We start from the raw sequence: 5511 nt of genomic DNA on the forward strand, positions 1-5511 counted from the left end.
CCACCATGGCGAGTGGATGGAGGAGGAGTAACAGTGGAGGTAAATGGACTGACAGAGATGGTACCCCCCACTGATCCAATGCCCAAGGCAACGGCTTCAACTGGCCTCATGGATGGGCTGGCCTTGAGGAGGAGCCAGGTGGGGTGGCTAGCAAGACACCTTATTGGGGGAGGTAGCCGGTAGGCACAGGAGTCCCTCAGCGTCCCCCAGACAGCCATGAAACAATGGCAGAGAGGGGCCCTCTCTGGGAATAGCCCGTCTGAAATCGATGGCACATTTTTGGCTCCCAACACATGTACGGCTTCTTCTTTCACATTGCAGAAGTTTGCCGGAAGCCAGTAATATGCCTGCGTGCCGCATGCCAGCTAAATCTACTGCTTGTGTGGAGTGCTTGTGACCTATTTCTTTAACAAGGTTCTTGCCTCCAGGCTGAGGTTGAGTTCTAGCCAAATCAGGAGGTGTTGGAGGACTCTGGGATAAAAATATCAGCTTTTCCCTTTCTACATCCCTTGTCAGCCAAGATTGCTGTTACTTCCTTATTTGACCTGCTTTCTTGTCGTGCAGGAAGAAGATAAGTGCTGCGGTGCGACAGATTGGCAAGGAGAAGAAGCAGCTGACAAGTGCCATATGAACCACCCTCTTGCATTTTCGTTGGGCCATATTTGCTTGCAGCTTACACAAAACCTGTAACACCTTTCCCAGAAGCTCAGGTGAATTGAATAGACATCGTTGGGCAAAGACCCAGGTACCTGCAAAGTCCTGTCATGCAGCCAAGAGGGACATCAGGCAGTGTTACCATCAGAAATGATCTCGATGGAACGCCTGGGAAAGCTGCCTCTGTGCAAGGATTGGCTTTTTGGAGCTTGTCGTGCCAGAATCAAACCTTAATGGGTGGTTCTAAATAAGTATGAAGGAAATCTAAGTTGACGGGGAGTGCAGCTCATTTTGAATGAAAACTCCCATTGCAAACATGATTTTTGATCTGAGCTTTTATGGAAAGTAAAAGATGTGCAAATCTTTTGGGGGACGTTTTTGGACGCAATTCCATCCTGCTTGTTCTGTATCGAGCGCGGGATAGGGGCCATAAGCGGCTCAGCCAGAGGCAAGGGGAAACATTTTCCCTTACCTCCGGGTAAGGACCGCTGGCCCCTATGGGTCTCCTCAGACTAGCTCCACCTCTTGAGGTGGTGCAAGTCCAAGGAGAGCAGAGCGGCTTGGAGCCGCTCCATTCTCCCGGGGAACGGGGGTTGAGATCTGGCATAACTGCCAGATTCCAGCCCTGCTGCCGCTCCCCGGGGTTGCCCCCCGCCCCCTCCCCGAGGAATGCCTGGTGTACCCGTGCCAATGGGGTTTGCACTGCATCTTGGGGGGTGGTAGTTATGGATCTTGGGGGATGGATCTTGGTGGGAGGGTAGTTATGGAGGCTTCCACAAGGTAAGGCAGTGGTTTTCAATCTTTTTGTCTCACGGCACACTGACAAGGTGCTAAAATGGTCAAGGCACACCATGCTGCCAGTGGGAACTCACTTCCCCCAATGGCCCTACTAATAAATGACCCTCCCCAACCTCCCACGGCACAGCTGCAGACCTTTTGTGGCGCACCAGGGTGCCACAGCACAGTGGCTGAAAACAGCTGAGATAAGGGGGCATTTGTTCCCTCTCCTAGGGGCTGCACGGGCACTGGAAAATTGGGTAGGATTGGTCCCTTGTCCTCCCAACATTTGTTTCCAAACTCAGACCCAGATAACTTTGGTGACACCTCTACCCACATATGACAATCAGGTGCGACAAGAAAGTGGAGATATATATCCAGGCACCCAATCAGATTAGGATGGCATGCACGCACATGGCATTGCTTTCTGTGGAATGCTCATTCAGACAGCAATCCCAACGTGTGCCGTCAACACCATTCTTCACCAGCTACTCAACTGCGTATAGTTGGAGGAGGGGAGAGAACCTCCGATTGGTTCTCTGAGCAATGGGGAAAAATTCCCTTTTGTACTAGGCAACCCCTGTTCTCTCGGCAAACCCATTTTCATCCTTTCACCTATATGATGTGTACATTAAAAAATGAACATAAAAAGAGAAAAAAAAAAAGTTTGTTGGAAAGTCAATTTAAACAATCACCAAAACTGAGAATTATTGCACTGGATTAAAGTGTTTGCAGAATTTGCACAAATTATTTACCTCCCAGTGGTGGCTCCACAAACCACCCTGGTCATGGGAACAACTGTTCCATCTTCTGATTTATTATCCCCCCTTTTCTCCCCCCTCTGAGCTCCTGTAACAAATGGAGTGCCCTGGGTGGCAACCATAAAACATCAGCCCAGCTGTGGAAAAGAGTTTCTGAGTTTGTGAAATGTCACAACTGCAGTTATGTGTCCCTTTACAGCAATTATGCTTTTTATGTCGCTCAGTTTGCTGTGTGCTGGAAGAGATTCAGGGACTCGGAATTGTACTGACTGATGCTTTTGCAGAAGGCCTGGTGTTCCACACAGAGGCATTTACTTCGGCTGCTGGGTAATAATTGTGCTCATACTGGACATGCTGATGAGGACTTGCAGAATCTGGTTGGCAACCTTCAGTCTCGAAAGACTATGGTATAAGCCTACAGCACCCAGTATTCCCAGGCGGTCTCCCATCCAAGTACTAACCAGGCCTGACCCTGCTTAGCTTCCGAGATCAGACAAGATCAGGCATGTGCAGGGTAACAGTTGAAGGATTCTCTAGGACTGCTCTTCTTGTGCCAGTTTTTTTGTTGGGGATTGCCAAGTGTTGAGACGCAAAGGTGGGTATATCTCATGGGGCAAAGGAGAGGGTAGTAGATACATGAGAACCAGTCTGTTCATTCAGCGGCGAGGTGTCTTGAGCACCCTGGGGGAAATGTGAAACATAAACGAATGCGCAGATGGAAGAATGAGTAATAGGTAGAGTCATCACTAGGGTTTAAGTCACCCAGTGCAAGAGCGCATTGTGTCACCCCCATGATGGAACTACTCCCATATCAGACCATACAGAATAAATTACAATATCCTACACACAGCCTAAATGCAGAGGCGTCACCAGGATTGCTGTAACCCCTATTAACTTTATTTTAATGTATAACGGTAAAGGTCACCCAACAAATCAGTAATCAACAAAAAACCAGTGGCCAGCTTGATGACACTCACACAAAATAAAGAGTTCTAGCATCAGCTCTGATACATGGAAATGAGTGCTGACCCATACTGACATCTGACTGGTTCCCTGCTGTGGTTGAGTGTTAACATTTGAAGCAGACGTGGCTATGATTCATGCTACCCCCCCAAAGGATCAGGCAAAGGGTCAGGTGAAGCTGATACACCATGCTGGAGACCCTAAGCCACCAGCCCTAGGAGATACCTCACTTGGAACCTTCTGCAGAATCAGGAGATTCCTTTTTGGTCACACGTTGGTCCATTTCAGACTCCTTGTTGCTAATCTCTAGCTCCAGCTATCTAGTGCAGGGGTGTCCAAAGTTTTTGGCATAAGGGCCACATCATCTCTCTGACACTGTGTCGGGGGCCGGGGAGGAAAAAGAATTAATTTACATTTAAAATTTGAATAAATTTGCATAAATGAATATATTGAAGATGAACTTATATGAATGAATGAAGGTCTTGCAATAGCTCACGACCTATAAAAGGCCTTGCACAAAGCAAGGCTGGCCTTTCCTTTGCTGCCGCTACTGCATCACAGATGTGAAACAACAAGCAGTGGAGGGAACCCTCATCCACAGCTCACGTGAGACATCAAACAGTCGCCCTCACGCTGAGAGCAGTTACGTCGGGCCAGTGTGGGCTCCAACAAATCTCTGGAGGGCCAGAGGCTCATTGGAGACTGGGGGCTCCCTGAGGGCCGCATTGAGAGGCCTCGAGTGCTGCAAGTGACCCCAGGACCGGGGTTTGGGCACCCCTGATCTAGTGGGACAGCTCTCTTGCTGTCTGAGAAACCTTGACCTGAAACTTGCTATTTATTTATTTATTTATTTATTTATTTATTTATTTATTCTACCACTCTTCCTCCAAGGAGCTCAGGGTGGTGTTCATTCACATAGATCCTCCAAACCTTTTGTCCTCACAACAAGCCTGTGAGGTAGATGAAATTGCGAGAGAGTGACTGGTCCCAGGTCACCCGGGAAGCTTGATGGGCTGAGCGGGGATTAGAAGCTGGATCTTCCAGGTCTATGTCCAACCCCCAAACTGCTACACCACTGATTCTCCAATTTTTTTAGAGGTCCTTTTCAGAGGAACTTGTTAAAGTTCTCCAACTTTTCAGAGGCTGCTGCCAGATTTATAAATACCAAGGGGTGTGGGCGGCTATAATAGTGGGCAGCAGTGCTACCCCCCAAGTAGCAGCTTGTTTAACCCTTCATGCACATAGCCTAATCTATACTGTCCTTTTTCTGACCCAACAATAATTAGCTCACAACCCATGAGTGGGTCCTGGACACATAGTCTGGGAATTGCAGCACCATGACATCCTGACTCTGTTTGACCTACTGGACTGTTCAGCCTTGCCAGTAAATGGAGAATTCAAACCTAGCAGCTTTCATTTGACTGGCATGAGATGCCGGAGTGTAATGTAAAAGGGTGGGAGATGAGGTATTTTTGCTCATTCACTCACTGCACCAGCAAGATGCTTGTGACTGGTCATGAATGGTGCCTCTGTTCATGATACGAGGCTTTACATTGGAGCTGGGCACATGGCAAAACGTTCATTCGATCACTTTGGTGCTCATTTTGTGCTGATTGCTCTTCGGCACGCAGTGAGATGACGACATTTTAGAGCTACCGGCGCGGAGAAAAGCGAAGCCAGCCAACCCTCATGGCAGCCGATCACACTTGCGGCTTCATGAGGTTTATAGCTGAGATTGTTGCCCACCATCCTTGCCCTAAAGGCACAGGCTGCGTTGACTGCAGGGTAGATCAGAATGTTTTATGAAGCCGCATGTCATCAGTGCGCCGACGAGCATTAACACCATACCAGCAGAATGCATTACCCAGCAGTACTGTACAAATCTGAATGAGGCAAAACCGCTGAGTGACTGGGAGAGTTTTGATTTTTTTTTTCTCCTCTGATAGCAAAAAGGGAAAACTATTTGTGTTGCGTTTGCTGCATGTGACTTCCCAGATAAGCGTGGAGCCCATTTATGTCTAATGGAAGCAATTCCCTCCGACCGCTCTGAGAGTTGGAGAGTGAAATTTCACGGGGGGGGGGGAGGGATCAAAGGCATCAGCGAAGGTGGAGGAAATGGGGCAAATGGACCTTATCTCAGCTTTCCAGATGCTTAATTTGTTTATTCTAATGCTCTGTGAAGGCCAGCCACCTGTTTGAACTTTTTTCTCCTTGAAGGAAACTATTGTGGATCCAGGTGAACCAGTGACCACAGAGCAAAGGATGGATCAGCAGTATATTACGGATTTTTTTTTTTAAAGACAATGGACCATCTTGCTACTGTAGACCACAAAGGTCGCAACATTGAGTCCTGTGA

General features: G+C 48.1%; 1 pseudogene; it reads right to left on the reverse strand.

Moving 5' to 3' along the window:
* Positions 1–2604: 2604 nt before the first annotated feature.
* Positions 2605–2721, reverse strand: LOC136656590 (5S ribosomal RNA; annotated as a pseudogene).
* Positions 2722–5511: the final 2790 nt, after the last annotated feature.

This window comes from Tiliqua scincoides, chromosome 6, assembly GCF_035046505.1.
Source record: "Tiliqua scincoides isolate rTilSci1 chromosome 6, rTilSci1.hap2, whole genome shotgun sequence".
Taxonomy (NCBI): domain Eukaryota; kingdom Metazoa; phylum Chordata; class Lepidosauria; order Squamata; family Scincidae; genus Tiliqua; species Tiliqua scincoides.